The following is a 15,312-nucleotide window of genomic DNA, read 5'->3' as shown; positions in this document are numbered from 1 at the left end:
GCCTGTATTGCCTGGGGCCTCTTCACCTGCAGGACTCCTGTGCTATTTGTCATTCTTTCAGCCAGAGAGTCCTGCAGGAAAGACGTAACAAGCTGATACTTAGGGGCCTTCTTAAGCCGAAGGGCTCTCCGGCTAAGTCGGCTCCATCTAAATCAGCCAAATCTTCCAAGGCCCAGGCTTCTGTATCTAAGCCTGCGGCCTCGGCTCCGACTCATTCTGAGTCGAGATCGCTCGGCTGGAGCCGATTCTGGCTTATCTAAGCCTTCGCACCGATGGCTATCGGTGCCGATTCTGCATCGACCACCGGTGTCGGCTCGATCGGTTCCGACCACCATGTGGCACAGGCATTGGTGTCGGCTCGATCAGCTCCGACACCGTTACTTTGTGGCTGTATCGGCTCCGGCTGGAGCCGATGCATCGAGCTTCCTGTCGGCTCCGATAAGTCGGCTCCGACAGGATCTATAGTTTCATCGGTTCCGATGGCTCATTCCAGGAAGAGGTCGAGGTCTCCTTCCTTGGAGCCGATACTCTCGGCTCGGCTTCACCTCTCCTTTCGAACGGAGCCATCGGAGCCGATCTTCAAGGTCATCTAGACTGTCAGACCATGACTTAGAGAGTGGTCAGCAGATTACTTAAGTCACAGGCACTGGCCCAAATGTTACATAGTCCGTCTCAACAGGCGACTGTTGGTCCACACCCGTTACAGTTCCTCCTTCAACTCTACCCCAGAGCTTGGAGTTGGAGTCTTCGAATGGTTACTGCTACGGCTGGAGGACAGATACCCCTTCTGTTCCTTCAGCCTCTACTCTTATCTCCTCTTGAGACCTTCCTTAGAGGGATTCGGTGGTCGGGCTTCCATGGTCTCCTCCGAGGGGTGAGTGGCATCGGACCCTTGTCGAACCCGCTCTTCCCCTTGGAGCCTCGGCCTTGGTGAGCTCGGCTCCGACATCTGCCTCGGAGACTTCCCTTCGGTGGTCCCTGGAGTTCCTAGTTCTTCGGAACGGGTTCTCTCGGATCTGCCTGGGAGGGAGCATTCGAGGTGATGAAGAGTGTGCTGGCCACTGGTATCAGTCAGCAGTCTGTTCCCGTAGCTCCTCCCTCTATAGTGCCTGTTGACATCTCTGCCACTTCTCTTGCTAAAGGACCCAGAGATCCTCCGCCTCAGGTTTCCCCATTGGGAATTTCCCCCTCTTCCGAGGATTCTCCTGATGTTTCGGGAGATCCTCCTAGGAAGAGGACTTGTAAGAGGAAACATGTAGACTCCCCCGAGTCTGTCACGTCAGATACTGACTTTGATGAGTCAGAGGGATCCCCTAGATCCCCCTCTGAGGATGTCTCCTTCTCAGACATCTTAGAACTCCTTAAACAGAGGGGAAACTGGCCCACCAACAATCCCTCTGAGGATGAGTCAGTATACCTAGAGGCGTTTGGATCTCGGCCCTCCACCTCCTGGGTGTCTCCGCCTTCGACCCCTTATGCAGGTTATTGCCCGAAGGCGTGGGCAGCTCCTGACTCTGTAGAGCCAGTCCCTAGGAGGCCTTCAAAATTTATCACTGCCCCGAGTGACAAGCAATTCCTCACTAAGGGTGTTCCCGCTGATGCCATGGTGGTGGCTGCGGCCAGCAAGAAGGAACTTGCAGATCCTTCCGTACCGTCCATCCTCCTAATAAGGACTCTAGGACCATGGATAGATGCGGTAGCGGATGTTTTCCTCAGCGACCTTTGCTATGCGTTCGCTGAATTACCTATGTCACTTCACCAGACTCCAGAGGGATATCCTTAAGGAGCTGGGTGAAGTAGTACAGGATCCTACAGCTGCAGGAGCTCAAGAAAGATTGCTTCGCAGCTAGGAACCCTTAATTCCATTGCAAACTCCTCCATGCGGCTAATATCATATGCTGCTGATGGAGCGAGTAGAGCCGCAGGTACAGGTGTGGCTCTTAGACGCCAAGCCTGGATGCGGCTATGTGATTTTGCAGATCCCTTCAAGGCGTCCTTCACAAATTCTCCCTTTGATGGGTCAGCTTTGTTTGGCCCTCAGGTGAAGGAAACTTTGACCAGGTGCGAACAGGACGGCAAGACTCTTTCTGCTGTAGGAGTCCGTTTTTCCACCCCTTCTAGACCTTATCCCAAAGGACAGAAAGGTGGAAAAATGTGGTTCCGTAAATCCCAAGGAGTCACGCCCGGATTCACGTGGTCAGTTTACCCCTAGAGGCAGAGGGGTAACAACAACAGACGCCGCTCTAGAGGCAGAGGGGTCCAAAACCAGGGAAACAGAGAGCCTCTCTGACAAGCCCTTTCAGCATCCCTGAGATGTTGCCCGGCTGTCCCTCCTTGGAGGCAGTCGGGGGAAGATTATCACTGTACCCAGAAGCCTGGCATTCTCTCACTCAAGACAGATGGGTACAGTCGATCATATCCAAGGGTTACATAATTCCTTTCGAGGAAAGTCCATTCCCTCAAATTCCCTTCCAGATGTACCACCGGTCTAAGGGAAATTGCAGAGTTAGAAGTCTCAAAACTACTGCAAAAAGAGCCATTCAGCCGGTTACAACAGACCATTCAGAGCCGGAATCTACTCAAGGTTCTTTTGGTCCCCAAAAGACGGGAGACTGGAGACCAATATTGGATCTCAGCAGACTCAACAAGTCTGTGAGGAAGACAAGATTCCGAATGGTCACTCTTCAGTCAATTCTGCCCTTCTTACAGAAGGACAACTGGATGTGCTCAATAGATCTTCAGGATGCGTACTATCACATCAAAATTCACAGACGCTCCAGGAGATTTCTCCACTTTCGGCTGGGGTCCAGTCATTTCCAGTTCAGAGCCCTGCCCTTTGGTCTCACTACAGCCCCCAGAGTGTTCACCAAATGCATGGCAGTGGTCACGGCTCACCTGAGACGTCAAGGATTCCAGGTGTTTCCGTATCTCAACGACTGGCTCCTATCAGCCACCACCAGGCATCAGCTTATACAAGCCAGGGATTACACAATAAATCTTTGTTCTCATTTGGGCATCTCGATCAACTTCAAAAAGTCATCCTTATCGCCCTGCCAGTCTATTACCTTCATAGGCGCAAACTTAAACACTGTTCGGATGTCAGCTACCCTTACAGATCAAAGAGTTTCAGACATTCAGACTCATGTCAGGATCATTCTGGCCAACAAGAAAGTACAGGCCAGAATGGTTCTAAAGGTATTAGGCCTCATGGCTGCGGCCATTACTCTTCTTCCCCTGGCTCGATTCTACATGCGCCTTCTTCAGTGGATGCTGTTCACACAATGGTCATACCAACAACTTCCTATGCGTCACCAGATTCTGGTGACACAGACTTGCAAAGAGCATCTTGCTTGGTGGATCACATCTCCTCAGGTTCACCAAGGCAGGTACTTTGTACCCCATCCCCGATAGACACTGTCACCACGGATGCATCCCTGATCGGGTGGGGGGGTCATTATCAGGGCAGGATGGTTCATGGGACGTGGCAGCCGTTCGAGTACCATCTGCACATAAATGTCCTGGAGATGAGAGCAGTGCTTTTAACGTTGCAAGCCCTCAATGACTTTCTTCCGTAGGGACAATTGCAGTCCACACAGACAACATGTCTGTAGTTTGGTATATCAACAAACAGGGTGGAACCAAGTCCTACCCCTTGTGTCGAGAAGCGCTCAGACTATGGCAATGGGCGATCTCCTCTCATCGGTTTCTGGTAGCAACGCATATCCCTGGGAAAACCAACATTGTAGCGGACAGATTGAGCAGAGCTATTCTCATGCCTCACGAGTGGTCTCTCAAGCAATCTATAGCGGAAGAGATTTTTCTGGAATGGGGTCGTCCATGTTGCGATCTTTTGCTACTCCCCAAAACAGCAAATGTCCAGACTTCTTCTGCCTCTTCCCTCTATCAGGCCATCCCCCCAGAGACGCTCTGACCCAGGATTGGCCCCAGGGACTTCTTTATGCCTTCCCTCCATTTCCTCTGATCCCTCAGGTTATCCAGAAAGCTACCGCTTTGAGAGCCAAATTGATTCTCATTGCCCCTTACTGGCCTCGACAAGTTTGGTTCCCATTCCTCCATCATCACCTTTTGGTGCAGCCGTGGCATCTGGACCCAGTGCCAGATCTTCTGATTCACCAATCGGGTCAGCTGCACCGGTCAATCCCTTCTCTCAACCTCACAGCATGGTTGCTCCACTTCCTTCCTTAGCCAGGCTTCCTTTGATCTCTAACCCAGTTAGAGACATCATAGTAACCGCTAAAATCCTCTACCAGGAGGATTTATACAAGCAAATGGAAACGTTTCTCTTATTGGGCTAAGGCCAAGAATATTGATCCTTTCACTGCCCCTGTTCAGGCAGTCCTGGACTTCTTAGCAGAGATTTTTCATGCAGGCTCCTCTTCTTCTACAGTCAGAGTTCAATTGGCTGCTATTTCCAATTTTCATGTCGGGATAGCAGACCATAATATTATGTCCCATAGGCTGTGCAGGGCCTTCTTGAAAGGAATTTTCCTACTAAAGCCTCCAATCAGGAATCCTCCTCCTCAGTGGGATCTAAATTTAGTGCTGACATCCTTGATTCTTCCCCCTTGAGCCAGCTGTTTCTTGTTCCCTGAAATATCTTTCTTGGAAAACTTTATTCCTAGTGGCTATTACATCGGCCAGGAGGGTGTCTGAACTTCATGCTCTTTCGGTTCGACCCCCCTATTTGTTTTTTCACAAAGACAGAGTATCTTTGAGAACTAATCCAACTTTTTTGCCTAAGGTCGCTTCAAAGAACAATTTGAATCAATCCATTGATCTCCCGGTATTTTTCCCTAACTATTCAGATAGAGCTGAACAAAAGCTACATTATCTTGATGTCCACCGTCAACTTAGATATTATTTGGACAGAACAAAAAAATTTAGAAAATCTGATCAACTTTTTGTTTCCTATGCGGATAATAAGAAAGGCCTTCCTGTTTCTAAAGTGACCTTGTCTAGATGGCTTTCTTCGGTCATCTCTGAAATTTATCTGCTCAGGGGAAAACAGCTGTGCTCAAAACCTAAAGCACATTCAACTAGGAGCTTAGCTACTTCTACAGCCTTTCAAGCTAGACTTCCTCTAGACACTATTTGTGCAGCGGCCACTTGGGCCACTCCTCATACTTTTGTTTCCCACTACAAATTGGACTTGGCCTCCAGGGACAGAGCCAGTTTTGGCTCTACAGTCCTCAAGAGTCTGTTCCATTGAGCCACCCAGGATAGAGGTGCTAGGGACGCGGTCCCATCAAGCAAGAATGAAGGCGAGATTGACAACTTAACATTAAGAAGTTATGTACCTACCATAACGTTCCATGTTAGTTGTCTTCTCTCGCCTTCTTTCTTGCGACCCTCCATCCTTCCCCCTGGTCTGGACAGACCTTGTTATAAGAAACTGTTATGCTGAAGACCATTCAGACCTGGTCCTTCTTCCATCTGTAAGTTTTCTTTCTTCCTTTGGGAAGTATTTTATGCTTGGTGCTATTGCCCTTTGTCATCAAACGAGATCTGGGTACTTACCGCCTTGCATCATGGGATTTGGGGCTGCCTCGAGCTGGTAAAAGTGACTCTCGAGCTTAGCAAGTGCCGAGTCGGAGCCGAGGGATCGTCTCCGAACCCATCAAGCAAGAAAGAAGGCGAGAGAAGACAACTAACATGGAACGTTATGGTAGGTACATAACTTCTTATTTTATTTCCAACAATTCTAAAGGAAATCTTATACTGGGAGGGGACTTTAATTGTACCTTAGAAGCTTCTGAAACCACCAAGAAGTATTTTCGCATAGCAACTATTTCAAAATCCTTAAAAAAATGGATTGACTCATTTTATTTAATTGACACTTTTAAAGCAAAAGATGATAAATCCTTATTATTTTCCCATAAAGACCATAGATTTGGAACACAAACCAGTATAGACAAATTATTTGTAGCTCAAGATTTACAAACAAAAATTCTCAACTTCTCAATAGTTCCATACCCCTTCTCAGATCATGACTTTCTGATAATGAAGCTCCAAATAGAGTTTAAACCTTTAATCCTCTCAACTAGAATTCCATCATATATCACAAAAATTAAAGAATTCAGACCCTGGATGTTGTCAGAACTACAATTATATATTGAAATTAATAATATAAAAAAATTCAGTAGAGTCATGGTTTGGGACTCATTAAAAGCATATTTATTTGGTAAGACCCTTAGCTGGTACAAAAACAAAGTTAGAGAGTGGGAATCTAAATCATTAGACTTGCAAATCAGACTCTTGACAGCAAAATCTAAAAAAAAATCAGAATTGTCCAGAAGTCAAAAAAGAAATAGAGGAATTAAATAAAAAATATAATGAAATTCTAACATACAAAACTTGTCTAGCCTTGGAAAAATTAAAAATAAACTCACATTAGCCACCTCCCCAGATATCTACATAACTTATCTACAAGAATTAAAATACAATCTAAAGCAAATAACATTAGTAGTATTTATCATTAAAAGAAAGGGACAAAGTATCAGATATAGGAGACATCCTTGAAGCATTTTGGTTCCATTATATGGAACACGTCAAAAAGGAAGATTTAGATACCAACCAAATAAACTTAGATACAAGCCTTATCAATATAAAAACAATTCCCGAAAGCTTAAAACCAGACCTACAAAAACCTATAGCCTACAAAGAAATTGTTGACAAGATAAAAGAAAGTAAATCTAACAAAGCTCCAGGGATAGATGGTATAATTATGGAAATTTACAAACTTTTCCCTTCAAAAGTAATCTTCCTTTTTCATAAAACTTTGCTAGAAGTCCAGTCAGAAGCAAATATACCACCCTCATGGAAATTTTCTCTCATAACACCAATTCTAAAAGATAATAAACCATCAGACCTTTGCACCTCATACAGACCTATATCATTACTGAATAATGATTACAAAATATTTATGTCAATACTAGCTAACAGAATGAAAATCCCACTTTCAAAGACAATTAATAATGATCAAACTGGATTTTTATATAACAGGCACACACATGATAATATTTAAAGGATACTTACTCTTATAGATTATGTGAATAAAGAGGATAGAGAAACACTTGTAATCAGATTAGATATAGAAAAAGCCTTTGATTCCCTCAACTGGGAATATCTATTTAAAACTTTAGCATTATTTGAATTTCCTCCTCCCTTCATCTTATTACTAAAAATATATATATTAATAACTTAGCCTACATTAAATTAGGTAATTTCACCTCAGAATCTATCCATATAACAAAAGGTACTAAACAAGGATGCCCCCTTTCTCCTATTTTGCTTTGGCTATAGAAATATTTGCAGAAATAATACGCACTAATCCAAGAATAAAAGGAATAGAAGTCTATGACCAGTACATATCTAAAATAATGCTTTTTGCTGATGATATTTTATTAACCCTATCAAACAGAGAGAGTCATTAGGAGAGCTAGAAGACGTAATGGAGACATTTTATAAGATTTCAGGTCTACACTTTAATAGATCAAAATCAAAATTTCTATTTTTAAATAAGAAAAAAAAGAACTACAAGTTACAGATAAATCCATCATAGGAAAACAAGAACTTACAGTAAATTATTTATGAATAGTGTTATGCAAAAATATAAATGAAACAATATTAATAAATTATAAAAACATTATTGAAACAATAAAAAATATAGAAAAGTGGAAGAAAATTATATTAACTTTTGAAGACAGATTGCAATTAATAAAAATGGTCTTATTGCCAAAAATGCTATATGTAGCATTAGCAATACAGTTAATTCCTGAAAGATGCATTCTTAAAGAAATAAACTCATGTTTAATAAAATGTTTATGGTATCCCAAAAATAATAGAGTTGCTCTAACTCATCACATTAGACCCTGGAAACAAGGAGGATTGAACTTCCCAGAAATAGAAACATATATAAAAGCATCTATGCTTAAAACTACAATAGACTAGATAAACCCAAATTATTTTGCCAACTGGAAAGAATTAACAACGGCTATGTTAACAAATGAATTTAATCTGTTAAAAAAAATAGTAGACAAATCAAACCAACCCTGGTACATACTATGCATAAGTATACAATATAATATAACAAAACCTTCTAAAACAACACTGATTAATCATTACATCAATTCCTTTAGGAAACTTATCAATGCAAACATAGATCTAAAACTTTGGTTTGACCTTTTAACCCAATTTACCATCACTAAGAACCTTCCTCACAAAATATATAGGGAAACAATAACCTCCTGGGAACAAAATGGATTCTTATGTTGGTTTCAATGTGTAAATAAATGAAATGTTTTAGATATACATATGATAAAAACTGCTTACAATATCCCAACACAGGACTGGTTAACCTTACAAAGCATTCTAATGTACACTTGAGATTTATGCAGGTTAATTAATAATTGCTTATTTAAATATATTCCAACTCTAATAAGTTTTCTGTATGAATGTATATATAATAGTTGTGAAAAGAAAAATTCCATTTCAAATCTATATATAGAGTTAATAATATATAAAACAATTCCCAAACCATCATACTGGCAGTTCTCAACAAAAGGTCAGTCATTGCAGTTAACAGAAGAGATTAAAATTAACATCATACTATCAGTTAACTACACCTCTAGCACACAGTACTGGAAAATATTTAACTGGAAATACTTACATAGAGCATTTTTAACACCAGATAGAATTAAAAAGATCAGTACTACTACAAATGTTGTTTTCTGGAGGTGTAAAAGTCAAATAAAGCAGACTGTATTCATTTTTTATGAAAGTAATAAAATTAAATCATATTGGAATGGAATCAATCATTTTTTACAAGCTTTATTTAATGACTCCTTTGCCTTAACTAAAGTATTAATAATTCTAAATGTAAATGAAGGTCCCTACCTGAATAAGACAAATATGTATTTGCTATGGACAATACTTGCTATATCTAGGAAATGCGTAACCATAAGGTGGAATTCAAATACACCCCCGACCTTGGAAGAATTCTATACTTTACTGAAGACAACTGCATTGATGGAAATAAAAATCAAAGAACTACGAATCTATCCCAGGTCATTGGTAAATAATCCTTGGAAGAAAGTTATATCTTTGTTGGACACTCTGCAATAATCAATATTGTAACTCTGATAACTGAGCTGTTAAATCTGTATTTAATAACATACAGTATATATAATTGAAAGTCAGGCTATTGTAAATATTGTATATAGTTGTTTAAAATGATGTTTAAAAATATTATGCAAATGTTATTTTAATTGAAAATAAAAAAATATTTGAGAAAAAAAAGAAATATTGGGTGAGCAAATGACTGTAACTAAGGAAATAATTATTTTGAGCTGAGACACAGGATGGGAATTGCATACACACAGTAAGGTCTTGTTAAGTTTAATTCTGTTGGCTTCCAAAAAACAGTAACAAAAAAAAAGGAAATCAAAGTCTAAACCAACTGTATTTGAAGTCCTGAATATTATAAAAGAGATAGAGAAATTGGAAAAGGGAAGAAATAAAAGGAAATTATGGGAACAGTACAGGCAGAATCACAAACAATAAACAAAACACCTGTGGTACTGTTAATAACCAACTTGCAACAATCAGTTTTGAAAACGGCACATAGATTTATTGAAATGAAATGAGTTGAGTGCTTTTATTCCTAAATGATGGAACTTCTTCACAACTAAAATTCACAGTCTTAAAACACAATTTGATACCTAAAAAACTCAAATCACATGACACAACCATTAACATTTAGTGTTTAATTAACAACTAAACTGCATTATAATACTTCAATTTTAAAAGTGAATTAATTGAACAAGCATCATTTAGCCCTGGGAGGGACATAGCATTAAGTCACATTTGCCATTTTAATTCACATGCCTTAAAATGTTCTTTTATAATCCATCCCTGAGGGTCATTGTGCACTTGTTCTATAATTACACAAAAATCAAAACAAAACAAAAAAAACAATAGTATTACAATTCTCTATGTGTTTATACAAAACATTAGTCTTTTTTATATTTTATGTCAAGTAAGTGTTCATAAATTCAATTTTTGAATTTCTTGAAAGTACTGCGGTGGTGGTGCTGCAGTAGCGCTGTCGCCTCACAGTTAGACGTTGCCCGTTCGATTCTCAGTTAGAGCATCTTCTGTGTGGCGACATGCATGAATGGGTGTTCCTTCGTTGAAGGTTGTGCGTTAGGTCCGGCAAGCCAGCACGTCAAAATCTACTGCCAATCATTAGCAAACCGGAGTTCTGCTGTGGCGACCCCTAACCGGGAAAAGCCGAAAGAAACAAAATTTCCTATGTAAAATTCTGGACAGAGCTTACATTTAGCCATGTATATAACTTACTTTGTTCGGCAGGAAAAATGTTATATTTATTTATATATATGTTATATATAATGCCCCCAGAGCTAAAACTATTATCAGTGATAATATTAGTACATTGGGAGCATCAACTACAATTAACTGTTCCATGTTGAATGAAAACGCTCAACTCATTTCATTTCAATAAATCTATGTGCTGTTTTAAAACTGCTGGTTGTGAGTTGTTGGTTTACTAGCACTGCCACAGGTGTTTTGTTCATAGTTTGTTTTTCATCTGTTTGGGTTCATAATTGGTTTTATCATGCAGAATAATGTTCAGGAGAAAGAGTGAGGTTTAAGGGGAAGGCATGAAATGAGCAATTCACATAATGTTATTAGACCAATGATAGTTATTAAGAAAGAACACATACTGTAGCTAATGTATAATGTATGTAAATGGAAAAATGTTAATATTGTTTGTGTTCTTTTCTATTAATGTATGTTTGCCTATGTCTTAAGTGATAATTTAATAAAGGTGCTTAAAAAAACTGTCAACATCAAATGGCTAATAAAGGATGCAAAGGAGTACCAGAAAAAATACTTTCACTTTATTAAATACTCTAAAGGCTTTGCTTGTATGGACCACTATGAAATATGGCATGCCCTAGGGAAATGGGGATACTTGTTCACATTATTTGCCTCCTGAGGAATCCATATGCAGAGCAAAAAGCAGCAATAAGAACCAAATATGGAATGACTGATTGAGTCAAGACTGGAAAACGAGGGTGACAAGGCTGTGTATTGTCACTCCTCTTATTTAATTTATACAATAAATATTTCATGCAGAATGGTGGGTTAGATGAATTAGATTTTAGATTTATAGTTCACAGATTCATAGATTATTACTCAGCAGTTGATCTGGGTATATCATTTGAAGCCTAGACACAACCTTGCCTGATGCATTTTACGCCTTTCCATAAGAGTTTGAGGGACCAGCCTAGTGGTGTATTCATGATTTATCATCCATTCATACAGACCCTGTTTGAAGAAGGTAGGGAATCTACTCTGATAATATGGAGAGGAATTATATTGCAGAAGAGGAGAGTTCTTTGGAAGAAGTATCTATCCTGCCAGTAGATTTTGTTTATATTGCAGTGGAAGTTTAGATCTCTAGTACAGAGGTTGATGGTATTACATGTGTTGTGAATGTGTAGGAGGTCACACAGGACAGGGTCATTTGATTCCCTGTTTGCTAGGCAGTGGTCACCTCACAGGAGTCTCTTCTAGACAAAAAATAGAGACAGAGTTTTAAGGTGTTCTACATAGGACATAGACTCAGGCCCTTGAATTTCTTGGTGATTAAATGCTGAGATATTTCAAGCTGCATCATGTGTTTGGCCAGGTACATGCAAAACAGAGCACTATTCAATTTATGAACCTAATTAGGAAGAAGCAGAGAGGGGTGGTACCATCCCTGGAACTGGAAGCTGTATACCTTTGGTAATCAAGTGGGGCAGATAGATAGATAGATAGATAGATAGATAGATAGATAGATAGATAGATAGATAGATAGATAGATAGATAGAGCGATAGATAGATAGATAGATAGATAGATAGATAGATAGATAGATAGACAAGACAGACAGAAGGATTTTCTCTAATGAACATAGAGACATGGTGGTTGAAGGAGAGCTCATTGTCTACGAAAGTGCGTAAGTCCTTAATAACTGTATTGATTTTGAAGGGAGTGATTTCTGTGTGGTAGGTACTAGGGGCTTATGTTTACCAAATGACAACACTACACTTTTCTGCATTTAACCTTTGTCCATGGTCCTGGCATGACGTGTTTGTATGTGTTAGACCTTTCTATAGAATCCAGGAGTCCTCAGGAGAGTTGAGGATAGCTTCAGGTTTGTAGTCATTGGTTCATAGATTCATAGCTATATACTAGGCTAATGACCACCAGGGCCTTTATAAGCTTATCCATGCAATCCAACCCAATTGTGTCCCTATGTGTCATGGGTGTTTATAAGGAGGGGGTATTTTAGTTAGGACATTTCCAGAGGTTATGTGGAGGAGTATGTTAGTTTGGGCATTACTGTTTGCCTCTGTCTTTCATTGACATGGGGGCCAAACCCAGGGTAAGTTTTTGATTTCCCATTCATTAGTCAATGTTATGCTTAAATAGTGTTAAGAATGAACTCTGCTTCACATGAATGCAGAGCCTGTTCCAGAGCATGGGGATCCACTGAGACACATAGCTGTCTCACCAACATGTCTTATTTATGTCACAAGCAAAATTTAAATCCTTGGATCTAGTTGTTCTGATGCTGTTCATTTTGTAGATGTGCAAAACGTCCATCAGAGCTGGATCTGTGGATGCATTATATACCAGATACAGATCATCTCTCGGTAATCTGTAGGATACAGAGTATAGAGATAGTGCTTTAAGACGATCCCTATAGGGAAATGTACTTATACCCTGGATTCTCCTGGTAGGGAAACTTTGTGGGCATTCCAGCTGTTGCAGATGGCTGGTCAGTTACACGCTGAAGTGGTTATTATACTCAATCATGGGTCTGATAAGGGCTGAATAAAGTGGCACTATGGCCTCCTTGGACCTGGGTACCTTGCCCTTTTTCCAAATTGGGTAACATAGAATAATTTTCTTACTGCCTTGGCTACATGTTGGTCAAAGGCCAGATTACTGCCTAAAAATGTTCTCAGATCCCTGACTATTGGGTCATCTCTTGGGTGGCAATTTTCCTAAAAGGCACTATAATGCATTTTTTGGCATTGAGTTTTAATCCACAACTTTGGCACCGGTCATTTATCTGTATTAGACCCAATGTTTGTATCATGGTGGGAATTTATGATAGCTCCTAGTTTGCAGTCTTTTGTGAACTCGGTCAGCCAAAAAGCCAAATAGGAACAGTCCCAGCATGGAGCCCTGAGATACCCTACTGGTGTCCATTCTGTTAGTGGAGGTGGTATCACCAATCCTGAATTTCTGGATCCAGTCAGTGAGCCTGCTGGCAATCCAATGAGTTATGCAGCATTTTATGCCCAGTTCTGTGAATTTGTCAACTGTACCCGAATGGAGTATTGTATCAATTAAATACTTTTGCCAGGTCCAGCTAGGCAGTATGCACCATTTTCCCCTCATCCATTGCCTTGGTGACCTTCTCAAAGAAGTCCATCAGGTTTAATAGGCATGACTTTCCCTTGAAAAAGCCAGACTAGGTTGAGTTCAATGTCTGAAAGTTGCCTATGTCTTTGTTGATAATTTCCATGATAATTCATTCCATGGATTTTCATATTAGACTAGTCAGACTAATGGGTCTGTAGTTTCCATGATCAGTTGATGGTCCATCCTTGTGAAGAGGGATAATCGTTGTAGTCCTCAACTCTTGTGGATCAAGTGGTCTTGATAGGTCATGTTTCCTGCTATTTAGCAGGCATACTGGAATATTATGTGGGATATTATCTGGGTCCACGAGACTGTGTTTTTACCTATAGGGAGCACAACCAGGAACTGCTTCCTGTTATTAGCTAGGGAGGTCATGCTAGTAGGTATTTCATGGGGGGAGGCAGGGAAAGAGTGGGGGGGATAAAGTCTGAGCCGACTTTATCAGTCAGCAAATTCACTATGTCACTTGACTCAATGAAGGTGACACCACTGACTACCAGTTCAGCACACTAATGTGTGCTGCCTTTCAGGTTTCGGACATAGCTGTAGAAGGCCTTGTTGGACTTAATTAGTCCTCTTGGTTTCCTTTTTATTTTAATTAGAGAGCTCCTATCATTATTTTAGACATTACTTTTTTACATTTATTATATACAATATTAAGGTTAGGATTCTACCAGTAGGGATTGTTTTTAGACTTTGTTTTGGGATTACTTCTAGTAGGTAGAGCAGCCTCTTTACAGACATTTAAATGGTTGGACAAGGTCTCTGTGAATAATTCTGCATAGTTTGGATTGAATTTGGGGTTTGGAGGGGGATTGAATTTTGACAAACTATCTCCTAATAAGATAGAGTTTACTTTGGAATAGTTCTTAATTGTTACAAGTTTTGCTAGATTTACTAAGTTGATTTTTATTTTGAAGGTGACAGCTTTGCGGTCAGACCTCACTAGTGAGGACGTGACACTGGGAAGGGTGTGCAGTGCTCTCCTATATGGGTGAGTACCAGATGTATGTTTGAACCACTGGTGGGTGTGTGCACTATCTGGTCAAGGGTATCTGTGTTAATAAAGTACAGAAATCATTATGCCTGCAATTATGTGGCAGTGTATATTTCCCAACCTATACAGGAGTATTCTAGGGACACGGAGGGTGACCTATAGCTTACTAGGATATGGTATGGCACTTTGTTTATGGTGATTTGCACGTGTATAAATTCCAGAACATTGTCCTGTGTAGAGTTATGCATGTTGCTAATATAGTTTGAGACCCCTCTACCTTTTGTCCCTGTCTGTGCAGCTGATTGTCTAAATGTGTGGTAGGCACTGAAGCCTTGCACTGCCAAAGTACTTTTTGAAGATTTAAACCATGTCCATTAATGGGACAGATGTCTATATTCTCCAGCATGAAGAGAGTTTGTAGGGTGTGGAATTTCTTGCTCCTAGCATTGAGCAGTAACACCTTTAGGTTTCTTTGGGTTTTATTTGCTTTGTTGGCAGGTTTGTCAATCTGGCATTGCCTAAAAAGGGCTCTAAGGGGATGGATAAAGTTTTAGTCAATATTCAGAAGCCTAGAGGAAACAGGTGCAGGTCTTCCTTTGCAAAACATGATTTGTTAACCATGTCCTCTCATGCTGACAGATATTGAATCCTCCTAGAAACACACCAGAAACTAAGCCAATTATTGAAGTCAATCATCTTAGTTCTTACTGTGGAATTATTCTTGGTGAAGGAATGCTGCTCAACGGAAGGCACTTACCCATCTGAGACACATATTCAGAGAGATCAGCAA

Source organism: Protopterus annectens, chromosome 10.part0 (assembly GCF_019279795.1).
Source record: "Protopterus annectens isolate FY-2018-M chromosome 10.part0, PAN1.0, whole genome shotgun sequence".
In the NCBI taxonomy this organism is placed as follows: Eukaryota; Metazoa; Chordata; order Ceratodontiformes; family Protopteridae; genus Protopterus; species Protopterus annectens.
The sequence above is the reverse complement of the archived record's forward strand: the minus strand, read 5'-3'. Positions refer to the sequence as shown.